Here is a 21,562-nt window from a genome sequence, read left to right on the forward strand (position 1 = left end):
AAAGAATTCAAGTTCATTGATTATATTCATATTGCACGTTTCCTCCAATGAGTTCAAGGGAACTTCCCCACCTTTACCACTTTATCCTAAAAACAACTCAGGCAGAAACAGAAGACCGTAGATTTATACCCTGCCCTTCTCTCTGAATCAGGGCCACAGAGCGGCTTACAATCTCCTTCATCTTCTTCCCCCTCAACGGACAGCCTGTGAGGTAGGTGGGGCTGAGAGAGTTCTCCCAGAAGCTGCCCTTTCAAGGACAACTCCTATGAGAGCTACGGCTGACCCAAGGCCATTCCAGCAGCTGCAAGTGGAGAAGTGGGGAACCAAACCCGGTTCTCCCAGGTAAGACTCTGCATACTTAACCACTACACCAAACTGTAGAGATCAAGCTAAGAGTTAGTTATTGGCCCAAGATCACTTAGTGAGTTTCATTGCTGAAGAGGCATTTGGGCCCTCTAGCTAGTTCCAGCTTCACTCCACTAAACTAGCTGACGATATGAATTTGTTGTGCTGTTCTGATGACATCAATGGAAAACATTCTAAAGAGGGGACAGTACAAAAGAGTAAGAGTCCTGTACAGTGCCTTAAAGACTTAACAAAATCTGTGGTAGGGTATGAGCTTTTGTGAATTACTGTTCACTTCTTCAGATGCAGCTGTTTCTAAATAAATGGATTCATGAAAGCTCAAGCCCTCCACAAATTTTGTAAGTCTTTAATATACTACTGGACTTTTACTCTTAAAGGTTTACAAGATTATGCATGGGATAGAGAAGGTAGAGAAAGAAGTATTTCCTCCCTTTCTCACAATACAAGAACTCGTGGGCACTCAATGAAATTGCTGAGCAGAAGAAGAAGAAGAAGATGATATTGGATTTATATCCCGCCCTCCACTCCGAAGAGTCTCAGAGCGGCTCACAATCTCCTTTACCTTCCTCCCCCACAACAGACACCCTGTGAGGTAGGTGGGGCTGGAGAGGGCTCTCACAGCAGCTGCCCTTTCAAGGACAACCTTTGCCAGAGCTATGGCTGACCCAAGGCCATTCCAGCAGGTGCAAGTGGAGGAGTGGGGAATCAAACCCGGTTCTCCCAGATAAGAGTCCACACACTTAACCACTACACCAAACTGGCTCTCCTGAGCAGCTGGGTTAGAATGGATAAAAGGAAGTACTTCTTCACCAAAAGGTGATTCACACATGGAATTCACTGCCACATGAGGTGGTGGCAGCTGTGAGCATAGACGGCTTCAAGAGGGGACTGGATCAACATACGGATCAGATGTCCATCAATGCCAATTGGCCACCGGGTATTGATGGAACTCTGTCTGGGTCAGTGTATTCTTGGTGCTTGTAGGATGGGCAACAGTGGAAGGGCTTCTAGTGTCTTGGCCCCATTGGTGGACCTCCTGATGGCACCTGGTTTTTTTGCCACTGTGTGACATAGTGTTGGGCTGGATGAGCCATTGGCCTGATCTAACATGGCTTCTCTTATGTTATTATGTTTTCTACTGCTACAGATATACTAACACAGCTACCCGTCTTGATCTATCTCCAAAGAGGGGACAGAGAGCAGCCACACACCACTCCATGGTGCCCTAATCTAGCTCTGTTTGGAACCCCTCCTCCCTCCAGTTTTTGCTTGCTATCAGTAGGACCCTTCCCCTAAACTCCTTAAAACAACTCTTTGCATATGTAATAGTCGATTTTAAGTGTAAATCAAATTCAATTTTTATTCTTACGAGCCATTTTGAGCAACATCTTGTGATTTAAAAGTAGAATATTTCTAATGGTGATAGGTAACCTGTCCCACCATAATGGAAAGTACCTTCAAGTCACAAACTACTAATGGCAACCCCATAGGGATTCCAGAGGTGGTTTGCCATTGCCTGCCACTGTGCAGCAATCCTGAACTTCCTTAGTGGTCTCCTTTTTGTAAAGGATAAAGGGAGTCCCCTGCGCAAGCACCAGTCGTTTCAGACTCTTTTTTATTTATTTATTTATTCGGGATTTGTATCCCGCCCTTCCCAGGGGTGGCTCAGGGCGGCTTCCAACAATAACAATTTAACAATTTAAATATAAACAATTAAATACTTCACATTTAAACATTAAAACCAATACATTTCAATTCATAAAAACAATGCAGCTAAAACCAATAACATATCACTCTGGGGTGACATCGCATCACAACGTTTTCACGGCAGGTTTTTTTACGGGGTGGTTTGCCACTGCCTTCCCCATTCATCTACACTTTCCCCCCAGTAAGCTGGGTACTCATTTGACCAATCTCAGAAGGATGGAAGGCTGAGTCAACCTTAAGCCAGCTACCTGAACCCAGCTTCTGCCAGGATTGAACTCAGGTCGTGAGCAGAGAGCTCAGACTGCAATAGTGCAGCTTTACCACTCTCCTATAATAGTATTAATCAGAACCAACCCTGCTTAGTTTCCAAGGTCTAACAAAACTGGCCTAACCTGGGGCATCCAGGTCAGGGCAGCTCCACCAAAAATCCATGAGAGGAGATCCATGGCTAAAGTAAACATTTTCTGCAAACACAGAGGAACCCCCCAGGTTTTGCACAATTACACACACATACATATCTACCCCTTGATTGTCATCATAATTTAAAAAAAAAGGAAAATAATGCACATACACACATACTATATGGAAGGCAACCCAAAAGAACAACATCTGCACATGCAGAGATCTCACAGAGCAAAACAACCTAGTAAAAATGGAGCCATATGTTGTCTGGCTGCCAACAAACAGTGATGGGGATGGAGAAAACAGGATTCAAGGAAAGGAGAGAGGAAAGGAACACGCCAGTGGGGATGAAAAGTGGGAAGGAAAGAGAACCAGAAAGGAAGGATCAAGCAGGATTCAAAAAAGGGAGGAACAAAATGGCAACAAAGGCAGCTGCGGCTGGCAAGGATGGGTGGAGGAAAAGTAGAAGTTTCAGCACATGGGGGAAGAGGGAACAGGGAAAACCAGGGCTTTTTTTTTTGTAGAAAAAGCCCAGAAGGAACTCATTTGCAAATCAGGCCATGTCCCCTGACATCACCATTGTTTCACACAGGGGTTTTTTGTAGAAAAAGCCCAGCAGTAACTCATTTGCATATTAGGCCACACACTCTGACCCCAAGCCAGCCGGAACTGCATTCCTGTGAGTTCCTGCTCAAAAAAAGCTCTGGGGAAAACTAACATCCAGCAGTGGGGGGTGGAAAGCAGACAAAGTATTTGGGGGGGCGGGTTGGTCATAGGGGAATGCAATTTCCATTTTCCTTCTCCGCCAGCCATTGCAGGTCCCTCATGGTAATTAATTACTGCAAAAAAAATCAGTAGGCAATCGAAAATTGTGATCTTGAAAGCGACATGACCACCTTACTGAAACATAACTTTAGAAGTTGATCTAATTATGCACAGAGCCTATTTCACAGTCATTAAGGCTGCAGACTACTTGGACTTCAGTAGGCTGAATTATTTTACAAGGCTCCTTGAAAAATAATACATTAGACTAAGTTCACAGGGGAGATGCCAATAATGGTTTTAAAAGCATAAATATTTCAATGCCTTGAGGCTGTACTCATTTGAAACAGAGCGTGTAGTAGTTATCTGGAAGACCCAGGTTCGAATCTCCACTCTGCCATGGCAGCTTGCTGGGTATCCTTGGACCGGTCACGTGCTCTTAGACTAACCGATCTCACAGGGTTGTTGAAAGGGTAAAATGGAGGAAAGGAAGAGGGTGTGAGCAGCTTTGGGTCCCCCACTGGGGAGAAAGGCAGATTATAAATAAAGTAAAATTAATAAAAAACATGCTGAGCTTCAGAATTAATTCCATATGAACTCGATGGGGCTTACTTCAGAGTAAATATGCAAGGAGTGGACTAGAGAGCTTCTGTATGAATCCACACCAATCCACCTCTGTTTCTTCTGAGACCAGGTTATTAAGAATGAACAAATCACCTTTTCATTTGTTACATATATAAACCAAAGGGGAAGAATATATACATACCCAGGTTCCAACAGCAAATAAACTATCAAGCTAGCCTAGTTCCTGATTGCATGCTTTGCAGTAAACATAAAAGCTACGCTGGGCATTCATGAAGACTAAACGTGCCCTATGAACTTCACAACTAGAAAAAAAAAATTCTTTTCACATTATGCAAGTTCAGCACTGAAAGGTCATTGTTTTTCCTTGACATTTTTCCACCACTGCCTTTTCTGCACTTTTCCTTTTTCTTAAATGATGATGACAATCAAGGCAAGCTGAAACAACACAGCTTGCAGCAAAAGCTCCCGATACTTCTAATAGCAACAGATGAGAACCTCGCGCCAGCAACAATACAGTGGTGAGAGCTCTGCTGAAGAGCTGAAAAATTCCAGTTATCAAGGTGCCCCATGCACGGCTTGAAGGTCCATTTTAACACATCCTAAACAGCATTTCAGAAGAATATGCCAAGAATTCTTTCTGCTTATTAAGTAAGCCTGCAAGGCATTCTGAACATCGAGTCTCAGGGGAAGCTCATTCACAACAGGTTTGCTGCCTCTGCCTATGTAGGTTCCCCCTTCCTCATCAGGCTAGTAAGACACCGATGGACCTCCCCGCTGTGGACCACTCCCCATCATTATACCCGTTCGCAGTGAACTCCACTTTCATGGCTCAGTGGTAGAACATCTGCTCAGGGCTCTCTTTGCAGAACAGGGGTGGCCAGACTGTGGCTCGGGAGCCACATGTGGCTCTTTCACACATATCGTGTGGCTCTTGAAGCACCCATTGCCCAATCAGTTAACTTGGAGAAGGAATTTCTCTCTTTAAATAACTTCTTCAAGCCAAGCCAGCCAGTGGCTTGGAGAAAGCATTTAAAGTGGCTTTCGTTCCAGCTCTCTATCCCAGGGGTGGGGAACGTCAGGCCCGAGGGCCATTTACAGCCCTTGAGATCACTTGGTCTGGCCCTCGGGGATTGCTGGGCTGAGCCTCTCCCTCTCTCTCTTCTCTCTCATGGGCATTGTGAAGGACTGCTGCTGGGGTATGTGGGTGCCTTTAAAGGCCTGCTGGGAGCAGCTGAAGGGAAGGAGGGAGGGGTGGGAGCCAGCTCCCACCACTTCAGTTTGCACATGACTATCCCAGGTGGTGTGGCTTAATATGCTAATGAGTGTGTGAATTAATATGCTAATATTAGGGGATGTGGTCTAATATGCCTGGACCTAGGCATTTGCCTAGGGCAGCAGGCTGGGGGGGGGGGTTTGCTGAATTAGGCTCTCCCCACGTGACTTCAAATAGAAAAACAATTATTTGCATTAATTTTGCCAGCCTGAATCGTTCTCCCCTGGCGGAGCACTGTTTTTTAAGCTGATAATTTCGCATGGCCCGCGAATGATGTTATAAATATCCAAATGGCCCTTGGCAGAAAAAAAGGTTCTCCACCCCTGCTCTATCCCTTCCCCCTCCCCCATTTATTTGCCTTCCCGCCTTCCTTCTCATCTTACGGGCTCTCAACCATCTGATGCTCATGTCTTGCGGTTCTCAACCATCTGACATTTATTTTACGTGGCTCTTACATTAAGCAAGTTTGGTCACCCCTGTTGTAGAAAAAGCCCAGCAGGAACTTATTTGCATATTAGGCTATACCCCCCCTGACATCACCATCATTTCACAAAGGGCTTTTTTTGCAGAAAAAGCCCAGCAGGGACTCATTTGCATATTAGGCCACACACCCCTGGTGCCACGACAGCCGGAACTGCATTCCTGCTCAAAAAAAAAGCCCTACATCTGCTTGACATGCAGATGACCCCAGGTTCAAGCCCTGGCACCTCCCTGTTAAAAGCATTAGGTAGTAGATGATGTGAAAGACCTCTGCCTGAGACCCTGGGAGGGTCATGGCCAATCTAAGTAGACAGTACTGACTGTGAGGGACCACTGGTCTGATTCAGTATAAGTACTTAACAGTTCAGTACTGTTCGTATGTCCGCTGTTTAATTACTTGTTCAGTAAAGAAGCATTTATACTGCTGTAAAGGAGGTGGAGGAGATTAGATTTATACCCTTCCCTTCACTCAAGAGTCTCAGAGCAGCTTACAATCTCCGCTCCTTCCTATCCTCACACCCTGTGAGGTAGGTGGGGCTGAGAGAGCTCTTTCAAGAACTGCTCTTGAGAGAGCAGCTCTTTCAAGAATTGTGACTGACCCAAGGTTACTCAGCAGGTGCATGGGAAGAAGTGGGAAATCAAACCCGCTTCTCCCAGGTTAGAGTCCATGCACCTAAGCGTTACACCACACTGGCTCCCATAACCTAAGTACATAACCTAACCAAGTAAGTAAGACAAGTGCATCACGTGTCCCTGGCTCAGGTCCGTAGCTACAGCGGGGCCCCGGGAGGGCCAGGTCACTCCACTGAACCCCCCCCCCCATATAGCCCTTCCATTGGAGGGTCTCCAATCTGCCCCCTTTGCTCACCGCCACTCGCCACCACTCTGAACAAGTGCAGCATTGGTACTGCAGGGGCTTCAGATTGGCACGGGGGGGGGGGAGCCTACTTGTAGCCAGCTGGAGTTAGACAAAGGGGGGGGGGCTATAGTTTTACTTGAGAAGCAGAGAAGATGTTTAGGGTCAAACTAGGTGGTCCCCTGCCCCGCCCCCAACAAAAAATGCTGCTGAGGGCCCCACCAAACATGAAATCCTGGCTACGGCCCTGCCCTGACTTCTAGAATTATGCAAGGAAACTCCGGCCGCCTTCTCCACTCCATCCATACATTCATAAACCTCTATGATGCATCCTTTCAGCCATATTTTTTTTCTAAACCCAACAGCAGCTTTTTTTTCTTTCACAGAAAAGGTGCGCCAACCCCCCCCCCCCCCCCGGGATCGTTTTGGTTGCCATCTTCTGCATTTTTTCCAGCTCTGCAGTATCCTTTTGAGATACTTAAGAGTTCACGTTCCGCACCGTTGCCACACACTGAATTAACTTTTTCACAAAGCTTTCCACTATAAACCCAAGATCTCTTTCAGTCTTATTCCTGGCCAGTTCAGACCTCTTCAGCATGTATTTAGAGTTAAGAATTTCTATTCCAATATGCATCCACCTTACACTCTTCAACAGCAAATTTCCTTTGCCACGTCGTTGCCCACTCACCCAAATCTGTGGAAATCCTCACAAGAGTGCTTCACAATCCGCCTTGGTTTTCGCCATGCTGGATAGCTTGTTGTCATACGCAAATCTTGACCATTACACACTGTTCACCCACAATTTTAAATCATTTATGAACAAATTAAATAGCACCAATCCCAACACTTATGCTTGTGGGACCCGGCTGCTCACTTCCACCAATTGTGAGAATCGTCTGTTTAGTCCTACCGGTACAACCACATTATCGTTTTTAAAGCATTACTTACAACACAATTCATATGCACGATAAAAGATTACTATCAGAGTTCAGAGGAAAGTTTTTAAATAATTGACCAAGTTCCAAGGTAGTTAGTTTAAGATTTCCAAGAAACAAAGAGGAAAGCGAGGTTGGCGCAAACAAGAAACTGAGTCTTAAGTCAGTTCCTACCAGGCACAATTATTTCTAAAAATGTGTATCCCACCTCTTATCAAAACAAGGCAGTTAACAACAGTCCATTACGATAAAGCAAAATCTCTTCAGATCTAGCCATCCGTCTTCAGAAGAAAACAGACACAAGTGACACCACCAAATCAGGAAAATTAAAAAAATTAATCAGTGCACAAACACTGATCATGTGGGTATAGAATAAAGACACTGAGGAGAGAGCTCCAATATCTAGGTACAGTGGTAGAAAAGGTCCCATCTGCTGCGCTCATCAGTGTCACACGCTGTCTTTAGTAGAAGAAGAAGAAGATGATGATGATGATATTGGATTTATATCCCGCCCTCCACTCCGAAGAGTCTCAGAGCGGCTCACAATCTCCTTTACCTTCCTCCCCCACAACAGACACCCTGTGAGGTAGATGAAGACATTGGATTTATATCCCGCCTTCCACTCTGAAGAGTCTCAGAGCGGCTCACAATCTCCTTTACCTTCCCCCCCACAACAGACACCTTGTGAGGTGGGTGGGGCTGGAGAGGGCTCTCACAGCAGCTGCCCTTTCAAGGACAACCTCTGCCAGGGCTATGGCTGACCCAAGGCCATTCCAGCAGGTGCAAGTGGAGGAGTGGGGAATCAAACCCGGTTCTCCCAGATAAGAGTCCGCACACTTAACCACTACACCAAACTGGCTCTTAGTGGAACAAGGTATGTACAGGAATATGTGGAAGAAAGCAGTTTTAAGACACTCCAGTCCATGGCCATTAAAGGTCAAAACCATCATCCTGAATTGTGTCTCAAAGCAGATAACAGCACAGATCTTTCAGCATTACGACAGTACAATCAAACCAACAGCCTCAGTCTGACAAATTGTGTACCAATTCAAGCTTCTAGACCAGGGGTGTCAAACTCATTTTGTTTCGAGGGCCGAACCTGATATAAATGAGACCTTTTTGGGCCAGGCCATGTCGGGCTGGGCCAGGCCGTGTGTATACCTATTTAAGATTAGGTAGCAGAGATATAAACTTTATAAAGGACACAGACAAACACAACCAAAGATTTTTTTTTTTTTTAAACCTTAAAACATTAGCACTTGTTGGTCTTCAAGGTGCTTTCGTTGTATCTCTCCGTGAGATCTGGGAACTGGGCAGAGGAAGCTCTGGCTCTTTTCTTCCTTCCCCAGGGGACCAGGAGGGGGAGAAGCCTCAGCCAATAGAAAGAAGAGAGACTTGGATCAGTAGCTCTAATGTGCAATTGAGAGAGCCTGGCAAAGCAAGCTCTCCATCCCCCCCTTCCTCCCCAAGGGAGGAACCTCAGCCAATAGAGAACATAGAGGTTTTGCTCTTTAGCTCCTGTGCAATTGAGCAAGCCTAGCCAAGCAAGCTGTTACGCAGAAGGAAGCAAGAGAGTGGGAGAAGGAAGCAGAGGACAGTCAGTGACTCGGGGGGCTGATAGGAGCCCTCTGGGGGCCTGATTCATCCCCCGGGCCACATGTTTGACACCCCTGTTCTAGACAGTCTTCACAAGTGCATATAAGGCACTGCTCTGGCTTAAACCTGGACATTACCAAGGCCTACACAACTGTGGTAAGGCCAAGTTTACTCAGGAAGAACCATGGCTGCTGAACCAACTGGAGTTAATATTAGGACCTTTGAGCCACAGATATCACTTGTACGGCTATTTGCAAAGTTGAATCAAAGAGCACCTCCCAAACTGCAAACCAGACCTTGGATTCTCACCATGGGGATTCCCTTCTGCTCAGAGGTTAGCAGGGCATCTTGGTATGGGTGATTACCACCAATTGCTCAGGGAGGCAGGACTAAACTCTTCAGCTTCCTGTCTCCTGGGTGGGCATCACCTCAGCTGAGTTTGATTAGTTCACAAGCTAATGAATCTAGGAACAGGAAGGAACGGAACAGAAATACAACCAGAACACCACTGTTAGAAACAAAACAACTGATAACCAGAGGAACATTATAAACAGAATTAGGAGTGGCCAAACTGCAACGTGGGAGCCACATGTAGCTCTTTCACACATATTGTGTGGCTCTTGAACACCCACTGCCCCATCAGCCAGCACGGAGAAGGCATTTCTTTCTTTAAATCACTTTTCCAAGCCAAGCTAGCTGGTGGCTTGGAGAATGTATTTTAAGTTAAAATTGCTTTCTTTCCACCCTCCCCCATCTGTTTTCCTTTGTTCCTTCCTTCGTTCCTTCCTGTCTTGCAGCTCTCAAACATCTAACAATTGTTCTATGTGGCTCTTATGCTAAGCAAGTTTGGCCACCCTTGGTTTAGACCAAGCAAGCATCTTCCCCCTGTTTTTTGGGCATGCAGGATAGAGAAGACTCGGGGGGGGGTTGACATTCTTCTCTTTTCTATCTTTCTGTTTCACTCTCTTTTATTTATTTATCTATCTATCTATCTATCTGAGATTTATATCCCGCCCTTCCCACCAGGTGGCTCAGGGTGGGAGAAGATGCCCTCCAAATCTCAGAGCAGAATCAACCCTTACAGAGAGTATCCAAGGTTCCACTGTAGCCCTGAGGGCATCTTGATACGGAACTTCCAATAGCGTTTGTTCCAGTGACGGGTGGGAATTAACTATCATCCACCATATGCTACAGCGCTCTGTGTCCAAAGGTGGCATCGGCTGAACCAAAGGAGTTAATTGGTAGTGTCAAACAAATGCTGCATTAGTGGCTGCACTTCTCACAGTGTGTGCTGTGATCTCTGCTGGAGCCGGAATATTCCTTGTCTTGTAGGAACTGGCAAACGACATAGCTAATGGCCAATCTGGACGTCTTCTTCCCCTTATTCGGGGCTGTTAATGAAATGAAAAGAGAGCCCATCTTTCTGACGAAGGTAAGTTCTGAAGGCCCTCCAGAGGTCTAATGAGTGCCAATCTTTCTCCTTGGGGTGGCTAAGACATGAGCAGAAGGATGGGAGACAAGTTTATTAATTCTTGTACAAGGTTGGGTTCACCTTTGGAATAAAGGAAGTCCTGGGTTGAGATATGAGGAGGGCAATGGCAAACCACATCGGGACGCCTCTGGCCTTGAAACCCCAACCTAGGAGGTGGTCACGTCAACTGTGACTTGCAAAAAACCGCAACAAATGTAAGTTTAAAGACAAACAATACAGCCCTTACCTGGATACCCCAGGTAAGCCTGATCTCGTCAGATCTCAGAAGCTAAGCAGGGTCAACCCTGGCAAGAATTCGAAAGAAAGACCTCCAGGAAATACCAGGAGTCAGGAGGCAGGAGCAGGCTATCAATCCACTTCACCTCTATGCCCCAGCAGTTATTAGCCTATAGTTATTAGCCTATATGCTGTTGTGTGCTTCTGCTGCCTGTGTTTGAGATACTGTATCGCTTTTGATTTTATACTAATTGCTTTTTATGGCGTTAATTTTAACCTGTAATGTATTGAAATTACTGCTGTAAGCCGCCCTGAGTCCGTTTGCGGGAAAGGGCAGGATATAAATCCAAAATTAAATTAAATTAGGAGTCACCAGAGGTTGCTATGACTTCTAGGCATGGGCACACAAACGCACCAACACATCCAAATGCAAAAAAACACCATGATACAGTGGAGTCAAAGGCTTCCTGCTTGGCTGATTCATTTATTTACTTCATTTATACTCCAGCAAAGTCTTTCTCCCCACCCCCCACCCCCAGTGGAAATCCAAAGCAGCTTATACCAATGTACCATCTTTGTTCAGGAAGCCCAGCAATTTGTAAAGCTAGGTGAAAAATCGAACAACCATCACGGCTACCACAAAGAAACAATCTTAAGATTTAAAGCTACAGACAGCAATTTAATAACCTCGGGTACTCAACGGCTAAATGATAAATTTAGCAAGGAATCTGGGATATTGGACTCCAACACCACTTAAATTCCACTGCCAAATGCCTTGGGAACAAGAAACTGAAGCTGTCAAATTATTGGGCTAATCCACTGTTTCCCAAACACAACTTTTTACTCTGGCCTGTTTTAATGGCCTGCCTTATTAGAAAGCAGGTATCCCAACAGCGTATTTTAAAAGTGTTTATGTCCCTGTGCTACAGAGGAACTTTATTTTATTTTCGGTAATTTATATTCCACCCTTTCCCAGATGAGCTCAGGGTGGATAACAACATTTTAAAACAGTAAAACAGCAATTAAAACCAATAAAAGTAGACAATACGATTTGGCAGCTCAGTTGGGCACATTTTAGTACACTGAATATCAGATAGTATAAAATCAGTATTCCAGCAGAAGTTGAAACAGCTGGACGTGTATCGCTGTGTTGCCCATTTTACACTGTGTTGCCCTCAGATACAGTTTTATTCAGCCCATCCTCCCTAAAATTCCAGGGAAATTGGAGGAATGGTACACACCTCCTTTCTTCTAGCTGACCCTGAGCCTGGAACCTCAGACAGAGTTCCAAGATTCTGTGGAACTGCCAGTCTATTGAGGTACAGTACTGGTTTAGTGCACCATATTTCTTAGTCCCAGTTGAGCTATTCAAAGTCCTAAAAGATGATGCTGTTAAAGTGATGCACACATTATGTCAACAAATTTGGAAAATGCAACAGTGGCCACAGGATTGGAAAAGGTCAGTTTATATTCCAATCCCAAAGAAGGGTAATGCCAAAGAATGCTCAAACCATCGCACCATTGCACTCATTTCACATGCCAGCAAGGTCATGCTGAAGATCCTACAAGCTAGGCTTCAGCAGTATATGGATTGGGAACTACCAGAAGTTCAAGCTGGGTTTTGGAGAGGTAGAGGAACTAGAGATCAAATTGCCAACTTTCGCCAGATTATGGAGAAAGCACGGGAGAATCAGAAAAACGTCTATTTCTGTTTCATAAACTACGCTAAAGTCTTTGATTGTGTGGATCACAACAAACTGTGGCAAGTCCTTACAGAGATGGGAGTACCAAACCACCTCACATGTCTCCTGAGAAACCTGTATAAGGGTCAAGAAGCAACTGACAGAACAGGATATGGAGCAACCGATAGGAAAGGGGGTTCAACAAGGATGCATACTGTCATTTAATTTATATGCAGAGAACATCATGCGGAATGCTGGCCTGGATGAAGCACAAACTGGAATTAAGATTGCTGGGAAAAACATCAACACCCTCAGATATGCAGATAATACCACTCTAATGGCAGAAAGTGAGGAGGACCGAAGGAACCTCTTGTTGGGGGTGAAAGAGGAGAGCAGAAACGTAGGCTTGAAACTCAACATCAAAAAAACTAAGATCATGGCATCCGACCCCATCACACCTTCGCAAATAGAAGAAGACATGGAAGTAGTGACAGACTTCACATTTCTGGGATCCAAGATCACTGCGGATGGAGACTGTAGCCATTAAATTAAAAGACATTTGCTCATTGGGAGGACAGCTATGGCAAACCTGGGCAGTATAATAAAAAGTAGAGATATCATCCTGCCAACAAAGGTCCATATAGTCAAAGCGATGGTATTCCCAATAGTAATGTATGGCTGTGAGACTTAGACCATAAGGAATGCCGAGTGCAGAAGAATAGATGCTTTCGAGCTGTGGTGCTGGAGAAGAATCTTGAGAGTCCCTTGGACTGCAAGATCAAATCAGTCAGTCCTAAGGGAAATCAACCCAGTCTGTTCCCTGGAAGGTCAGATGCTGAAGCTGATGCTCAAATACCTTGGCCACCAAATGAGAAGGGAGCACTCACTGGAGAAGATCCTGATGCTGAAAAGACAGAAGGCAAAAGAAGAAGGAGACGGCAAAAGATGAGACGGCTGGACAGCATTACTGATGTAACAAACATGAATTTGAGCAGACTTCAGAGGATAGTGGAAGACAGGAGGGCCTGGCGTGACTTTGTCCATGGGGTCGCAAAGAGTCTGACTCGACTGTGCGACTGAACAGCAACAACATTCCTTAGTTTTGCATTTTTATTGTATTCTCCATTGTATATACATACTTTAGAACTGTCTTGAAGGTATGTCTGATTTTGTAAACCTGATTCTGCAGGTCTTTGACCGTAATAAACCATACTGAACTGAACCTATTCAGATTTGCCAAGCAGCCAAGACTGGAGGAGTCCAGCCAAGTTTGCTGAAAGTGTCAAAGATGCTATTCCGACAATACCTTTCTCCCTGCAATAAGAACATAAGAACATAAGAGAAGCCATGTTGGATCAGGCTAATGGGCCATCCAGTCCAACACTCTGTGTCACACAGTGGCCAAAAAAATTATATATAGAGCCCTGACGTCTTCAGATCCTGGAAGCTAAGCCACGGTTAGTATCTGGATGGAAAACCAGCAAGGAAGTCCAGGGTCTTTATGGGAGGCAGGCAATGACAAACCGCCTCTGGATGTCTCTTGCCTTTGAAATTCCTATGGGGTCAGCTGCGACGTAAAGGCAAAAACAGGAAAACTTATTAACGCTGTAGGGCTAAGAGCCCCATCACCACCATGTGCAATTGCACACAAGAATTTCATGTTGTTCAGTCGCACAGTCGAGTCTGACTCTTTGCAACCCCATGGACAAAGTTACGCCAGGCCTTCCTGTCTTCCACCATTCTCCGAAGCCTGCCCAAATTCATGTTTGTTACATCAGTAACGTTTTCCAGCCATCTCATCTTTTGCCGTCCCCTTCTTCTTTTGCCTTCTGTCCTTTCTAGCAGCAGGATCTTCTCCAGAGAGTGCTCCCTTCTCATTTGGCGGCCAAAGTATTTGAGAATTTCATAATGGGCCACCAAAAACCAACCAATGTTACTGAAGGGAAAGGTACGAGGAAAGTGCTACATGAGCAGAGCTGGAACATTCAGAACTAACAAAGAAAATTACATAGAAGCAGTTTCTTGAAACCAGATTTCCCTGACACAACCCAAGGTCGCTCCTGCCTAACCACAAATTACACAGTCTTTAAGGCACAAGGAGTCCAGGAAGAGATGCCCAAACTTGCCTCTCCCAATTCGCACAGGAAAGGGTGGTTGAATCCTGACCGCTAGAGATAGAATCTGAAGTTAATAACAAGCGAGTATAAAAGGAAGAAGAAGACAGAAGATATTGGATTTATATCCTGCCCTCCACTCCGAACCTCAGAGTCCCAGGGCAGCTCACAATCTCCTTAATCTTCCTCCCCCACAACAGACACCCTGTGAGATGGGTGGGACTGAGAGGGCTCTCCAAGTAGCTGCCCTTTCAAGGACAACCTCTGCCAGAGCCATGGCTGACCAAAGACCATTCCAGCAGCTGCAAGTGGAGGAGTGGGGAATCAAACCCGATTCTCCCAGATAAGAGTCCGCTCACTTAACCACCACACCAAACTGGCTCTCAGCACAGAAACGAAATAGCACAGAAACTGAATTTATTTACACCCCACCTTTTACTCCAACAGAGACTCAGACGCATCATGCACCACCCTTCCATTTTATCCTCACAACAACCCTGCAAAGCTGAGAGCAAGTGACTGGCCTAAGGCCACTCAGCAAGCTTTGATATTGGAACAGCAGGATTCAAACCCAGGTCTCCCAAATCCAGTCCCCGGGCTGCTTGCTCCTATCATGACCATCTGGGAGAGGCACAGAAAGCCAAGTTTTCTGCTTCCACGATAACGCCCTAGGTCAGCAGAACAAGGGCTTCAAGCGACTTGCTAACCCAGGACAAGAGCCTAGGGACAGGGCGACAGGAAGAAATTAAATGGGAGGAAGAAATTATATGGCAGAAACACGGGATGGGGGGAGGAGGAGGAGCAACGTGGACAGGAAACTGGCCACAAACCACCCTGGCAGAGTCAGGCAGGCAGCTCTGTTGGCTTGAAGCAACAGAACAAAGCTCGAGTCCAGGGGCATCTAAGACCAACAATGTTTAATTCGGCATATAAACTTTTGTGTGCATGCAGCTTATATGTAGAACTCTGTTGGTCTTAAAATCTGTTGGTCTCAAACTTTGTTGTTCAAACTGTCACCGTGGCATGGGAATCAGCGAACTAGGTGATTGCCGAGGGCGCCAGCTCCCAGCAGGGGCACGCAACCCCTCCCCGCTCATGCCATCCCTGAGCTTCCACTGCTCTTTTGGCATTTCCCTTCCCCGGCATCCTCTGAGGGCACCGGGGAGGGGAAGGGCCAAGTTTTCTTTCAGCTCTGAGGAATCGGGAGGAGCTCTCCCAATCCCTCTGAGTCGAAAGAGCGGTGTTTCCTTAACTGGCGTCCTCCGAAGGCACCGGGAAAGGGAAGCACTGAGTGCCCAGTGTGATGACATCATCACACGATGAAGCTTCAGGGGGGCGCGTTGGGGTTCTGCCTTGGGTGCCAGAACCCCACACACCAGGCCTGCACCCTGGCAATAATTACTGTCAATGATGCACTGAAGCAGCTAAAGAAGTACTCAGATCCAGGGCCAGCCCATCCATTAGGCAGATCTAGGCAGCTGCCTAGGGAACAGCCTTGGGGGGGGTGACAAGTAGGGTTCTCCTGTCCACCGTCCAGAGTGCAAGCACCACCTAGCTGCCATCGCTCAGCCTCCCCTGTGCTTCCAGAAGCTTCTGGAGCCATGGCGCTTACCCAAGGTGGGGGCAAGGGGGAGGGGGAGGAAGGCGGCAGGTAAGAACATAAGAGAAGCCATGTTAGATCAGGCCAATGGCCCATCCAGTCCAACACTCTGTGTCACACAGTGGCCCAAAAATTACCTCTGCTCCATATTTTTATCTAAAACCCTCTTGAAGGTGGCTATGCTTGTGGTCGCCACCACCTCCTGTGGCAGTGAATTCCACATGTTAATCACCCTTTGGGTGAAGAAGTACTTCCTATTATCCATTTTAACCTGTCTGCTCAGCAATTTCATCGAATGCCCACGAGTTCTTGTATTGTGAGAAAGGGAGAAAAGTACTTCTTTCTCTACTTTCTCCATCCCATGCATTATCTTGTAAATCTCTATCATGTCACCCCGCAGTCGACGTTTCTCCAAGCTAAAGAGTCTGCTGTAGTCTCCAAGCTAAAGAGGTAGCAGGCTAGGAGGAGGAAGGGAGAGGGGGGTGGGGTGGGGGCAGCGGGGCGGGGTCTCACCTCAGGTGCCAGATGCCCTGAAGCCAGCCCTGCTCAGATCTAATGCAATTCAGAACTCTCATCCTCCAGAAAGTTTTCAGAAATATCGAGTACCACAGACTATTGCTTTCAATAATTTCTTCATAATCCCACTACCCTGAAATTAAACTTCCTCATAAATAAATGTATTTATACTGTACACTGTTTAGCATGGTGGTGGTGGAAAATGCCATCAAGTCACAGCTGACTTATTGTGTCTCCACAGAGTCAAGAGATGAACAGAGGTGAATTGCAGATTTATATCCCGTCCTTCTCTCTGAATCAGAGACTCAGAGCGGCTTACAGTCTCCTATATCTTCTCCCCACACAACATACACCCTGTGAGGTGGGTGGGGCTGAGAAGGCTCTCAAAGCAGCTGCCCTTTCAAGGACAACCTCTGCCAGAGCTATAGCTGACCCAAGGCCATGCCAGCAGGTGCAAGTGAAGGAGTGGGGAATCAAACCCGGTTCTCCCAGATAACCACTACAGCAGACTTGACCTTGCCTGTCTTTGTAGAGAAGTCCTGTATTTCACTAAGTAGTCTTCCATTCAAATATTAACCAGGGCCGAACCTGTTTAGTTTGCAAGATCTGAAAAGATCAGGCTAGCATGAGCCAGTCAGGTCAGGGTAAGTTTAATTATAGCTGAATATAAAACAGCTGAATATAAAATATAAAAAAGCTGGCAGGACAGCTATGGCGAACCTGGGCGGTATAATAAAAAGTAGAGACATCACCCTGCCAACAAAAGTCCATATAGTTAAAGCGATGGTATTCCCAGTAGTAACGTATTGCTGTGAGAGCTGGACCATAAGGAAGGCCGAGCGCAGAAGAATAGATGCTTTTGAGATGTGATGTTGGAGAAAACTCTTGAGAGTCCCTTGGACTGCAAGAAGATCAAATCAGTCAGTCCTAAGGGAAATCAACCCAGACTGTTCACTGGAAGGTCAGATGCTTTAGCTGAAGCTCAAATACTCCGCCACCCAATGAGAAGGGAGCACTCCCTGGAAAAGATCCTGATGCTGGGAAAGACAGAAGACAAAAGAAGAAAGGGAAGGCAAAAGAGGAGATGGCTGGACAGCGTTACTGATGTAACAAACACGAATTTGAGCAGACTTCGGAGGATGGTGGAAGACAGGAGGGCCTGGCGTGACTTTGTCCATGGGGTCGTAAGGAGTCAAACTCGACTGTGCGACTGAACAACAACAACAACAAATAAAACAAAATCAACACAAAACAAACAACCCTCATCTTTCTAACGCTCTGTAATTTGAATGAATCCTCCTTCCTACACCGTAGCTATGAAAATATAACATCCCTTGATTAAGAAAGCTTACTACAGTAGTCGCCTCCACACAATGAGTTATTTAAAAATGCGTTGGCCTCCCACCAAACCCACTGCCACATGCCAGATAGCTCCTTTTCCAAGTGCACACACCCAGTAGCTACGCTCAAATACCTTCCCATTCAGTTCAGGTCCTGCTCACCTATCACAACCAGGAAGCAAATTGTTCAGACACATTCAAACGCAAATAGCTCATCTGCACAATTTTCTCAGCATCTCACTAAATTGCTGTCTCTCAGCCCACCACCGCTGCCACCTCCAATGTTAAAAGGCACACGGTAAGAAGAGAGTATTTTTAAACTGAGACTTACTACTTAGGTGACCCTGTGTACCTTGTTTGACCACAAACTTAGCTAATATGGTGATATTGGTATTTTGGTGTAGTGGTTAAGAGCTAATCCAGAAAACCGAGTTTGATTCCCCACTTCTCCACATGCAGCTGCTGGTATGACCTTGGGTCAGCCACAGAATCTCAGCAAAGCTGTTCTCTCAAGAGCAGTTCTGTCAGAGCTCTCTCAGCTCCACCTATCTCACAGAGTGTATGTAAGCTGCTCTGAAACTCCAAGTGGTATAAATCCAACTCTTCTTCCTTTTCTTGAAATCACTTCCCAGAGACAGACGCACAAAAGACAGGCACTGAATTCTATCCAAAATTGATAATTTAAAGGATTGAGCCAACTGTGAGTGCAAAGCAAAGATAAACTGCAGCTCAATCTGAGCAATACACAATTTGGTCAACTGACCCAAACTACCATCACCGTGGGTAATACTGTCTCTTTCCCAATTTATAACATTATTTAGGCCTTCCAACTGCTTGAAAGCAGCTGCAAGCTTCAATAACTAAGGGGCTACCAAAACAAGCACAAAGAATAGATACTTAGCACAATGCTACACTTGAGATGAACTTTGCCAAATAAAACTGAGGCAATATCGTCTGGAGCTCGCCTCATGTACAACTGTGGGAGTTCACACAAAGCAAATCTCCCTAGCAACTGTGTTCGTGTCAAAGTTTATAGCACATACCCCATGGAGACATCTATCCTCCAATATTCTCAAACCAATATAAAAAGGTAAAGGTAGTCCCCTGTGCAAGCACCAGTCATTTTCAACTCTGGGGTGACGTTGCTTTCACGGCAGACTTTTTACGGGGTGGTATGCCATTGCCTTCCCCAGTCATCTACACTTTCCTCCCAGCAAGCTGGGTACTCATTTTACCAACCTCAGAAGGATGGAAGGCTGAGTCAACCTTGAGCCGGCTACCTGAACCCAGCTTTCGTTGGGATCGAACTCAGGTCATGAGAAGAGGGCTCCGATTGCAGTACTGCAGCTTTACCACTCTGCGCCACGGGGCTGTCAAACCAATATAGCCAGACTCTTTTCAGCAACATTTTAAAAGTAGGGGCAAGAAAAAAAAATGTTTCATTGCCTGTACACAGCCTAGCCTACAAGGTCTCAGCAGCAGTTTGTACTGACACAGCAAGAAACATCCTTGCTGGTTAACAACATCTACATTTTTTAAAAAAAATAGTCCCCTGTGCAAGCACCAGTCGTTTCCGACGCTAGGGTGACGTCACATCAAGACGTTTTCACGGCAGTATTTTTTATAGGGTGGTTTGCCATTGCCTTCCCCAGTCATCTACACTTTCCCCCCAGTAAGCTGGGTACTCATTTTACTGACCTCTGAAAGATGGAGGGCTGAGTACCTTGAGTCAGCTACCTGAACCCAGCTTCCACCGGGATCGAACTCAGATCGTGAGCAGAGCTTAGGACTGCAGTACTGCAGCTTTACCACTCTGCGCCACAGGGCTCTTAGCTAAGGTAAAAGTAGTCCCCTGTGCAAGCACCAGTTGTTTCCGACTCCAGGGTGACATCACATCACGACGTTTTCACGGCAGACTTTTTTACGGGATGGTTTGCCATTGCCTTCCCCAGTCATCTACACTTTCCCCCCAGCAAGCTGGGTCAACAGAACAGGAATGGGAAGATGCCCAGGAAAAAAAACTTTCAGAGTTGCTTACAGGAAAAGCAGAGATCAGCATCACATGAAACTGGAACTTCCAGCAGTCAAATGAAGTTTGTAATTAGCAATTATTATTTATGGATGCTAAGAGGTGTGGTCTCCCCTCATAAGGCTACAGTACACTCCTCTCCGTTGCAAAACAGAATGAGATGTAGTTTAATTTAACCATGCCATAATGACTGGAATAGGACAACAAATCAGAGTTCCTAAGAGTGAACTGCCCTGCCCTGGGGGACCTAGGCTCACCCAATCTCATCAGATCTCAGAAGCTAAGCAGAGTCAGGCCTGGTTAGTGCTAGGAAGGAAAACCGACAAGGAAGTCGAGGGGTAGGTTATCTGCTGAATGGAATTCTCCCTCAAATTGTAGAAAACGTGCGTCCTTCACAAAAGGGCTCAACAGACAGGCATCACCATTTAAGAGCTAACCGTGTCTCAATACTCTAATTCGGTGGTCCCCAATCCCCAGGCCGTGGACTGGTACCAGGCTGTGAATTGTATAATAGCAATTGTATAATAGCAACCGGGCTGTGAATTGTATAATTATTTCATTATATATTGCAATTCATTATATATCACAATGGATTTATATCCTGCTTTCCGCTTCAAATTTCAGAGTGGCTCACAAAATCTTTTTTAGCTCCCTCCCCGACAACAGACACCCTTGTGAGGTGGGTGGGGCTGAGAGGGCTCTCCCAGAAGCTGCCCTTTCAAAGTAAACTCTGCGAGAGCTATGGCAGGCCCAAGGCCATTCCAGCAGCTGCAAGTGGAAGAGTGGAGAATCAAACCCCGTTCTCCCAGATAAGAGTCCGCACACTTAACCACCACACCAAACTAATTGAAATAAAGTGCACAATTGTATTATCCCGAAACCATCACACACACACCCCTCCCCGATCCCTGGGAAAATTATCTTCCACAAAACCGGTCCCTGGTGCCAAAAAGGTTGTGGACCACTGCTCTAATTCACAGCCAACAGCAAGAGTTATTCCTCATCCAATCAACACTCTGGAAGGAGACAAGGCACCAATCAGGCAGGAGGAAATGGAAGTTTGTGCCATCCCATAGCAATCTCTTTCTTTCTCACTCCACAGCTCACACTTTCCAATCCTCACTCAGCTACTTTCCCCCCACTTTTCCTCCCCTAAATATCAGCTGTGAGTCCTCCTTTTTCTCTATACGCCCCAGCATTGTCTTCACACGGCATGATCCGTTTGCCCTCTTTTTCCCTCCTTCCACAGACCACAAATCTCTCAATATCTCAAACTGTTTCCTCCCCTTTTTTTTATCTCAGTCTCGTTTTTCTTCCCCCACCCTGGCTCTCCCTGATGTCTTTCCATTTCTACTCCACCTGTAGTAGCTCTCTGTTGAGAGTCAGGAGCTGATGTGCCTCAACAGCACCATTACAGGAAAAATTCTTCCTATCCCAAAGCCCAGAACAAACCTGGAACAAAAGTCAGCTATGGCTCAGTCACTACTGAAAGAAAAGCAAAAATTGCAATAAATCCTTGTGAAATCATTTCACGATGGACACACATTCTACCTACACGTAAAGAAGTGAACAGTGACTCATGAAAGCCCATTTTTTTAAAAAGGTAGTCCC

At 45.9% G+C, this 21,562-nt stretch overlaps 1 protein-coding gene across 2 annotated transcripts in view; it reads right to left on the reverse strand.

Annotated features, from left to right (window-relative positions):
- The window catches only part of TMEM135 (transmembrane protein 135), a 289,517-nt gene that overhangs the window by 258,742 nt on the left and 9,213 nt on the right, over positions 1 to 21,562 (reverse strand). The window lies entirely within an intron of this gene.

This window comes from Heteronotia binoei, chromosome 3 (genome assembly GCF_032191835.1).
Source record: "Heteronotia binoei isolate CCM8104 ecotype False Entrance Well chromosome 3, APGP_CSIRO_Hbin_v1, whole genome shotgun sequence".
NCBI classification, from domain to species: domain Eukaryota; kingdom Metazoa; phylum Chordata; class Lepidosauria; order Squamata; family Gekkonidae; genus Heteronotia; species Heteronotia binoei.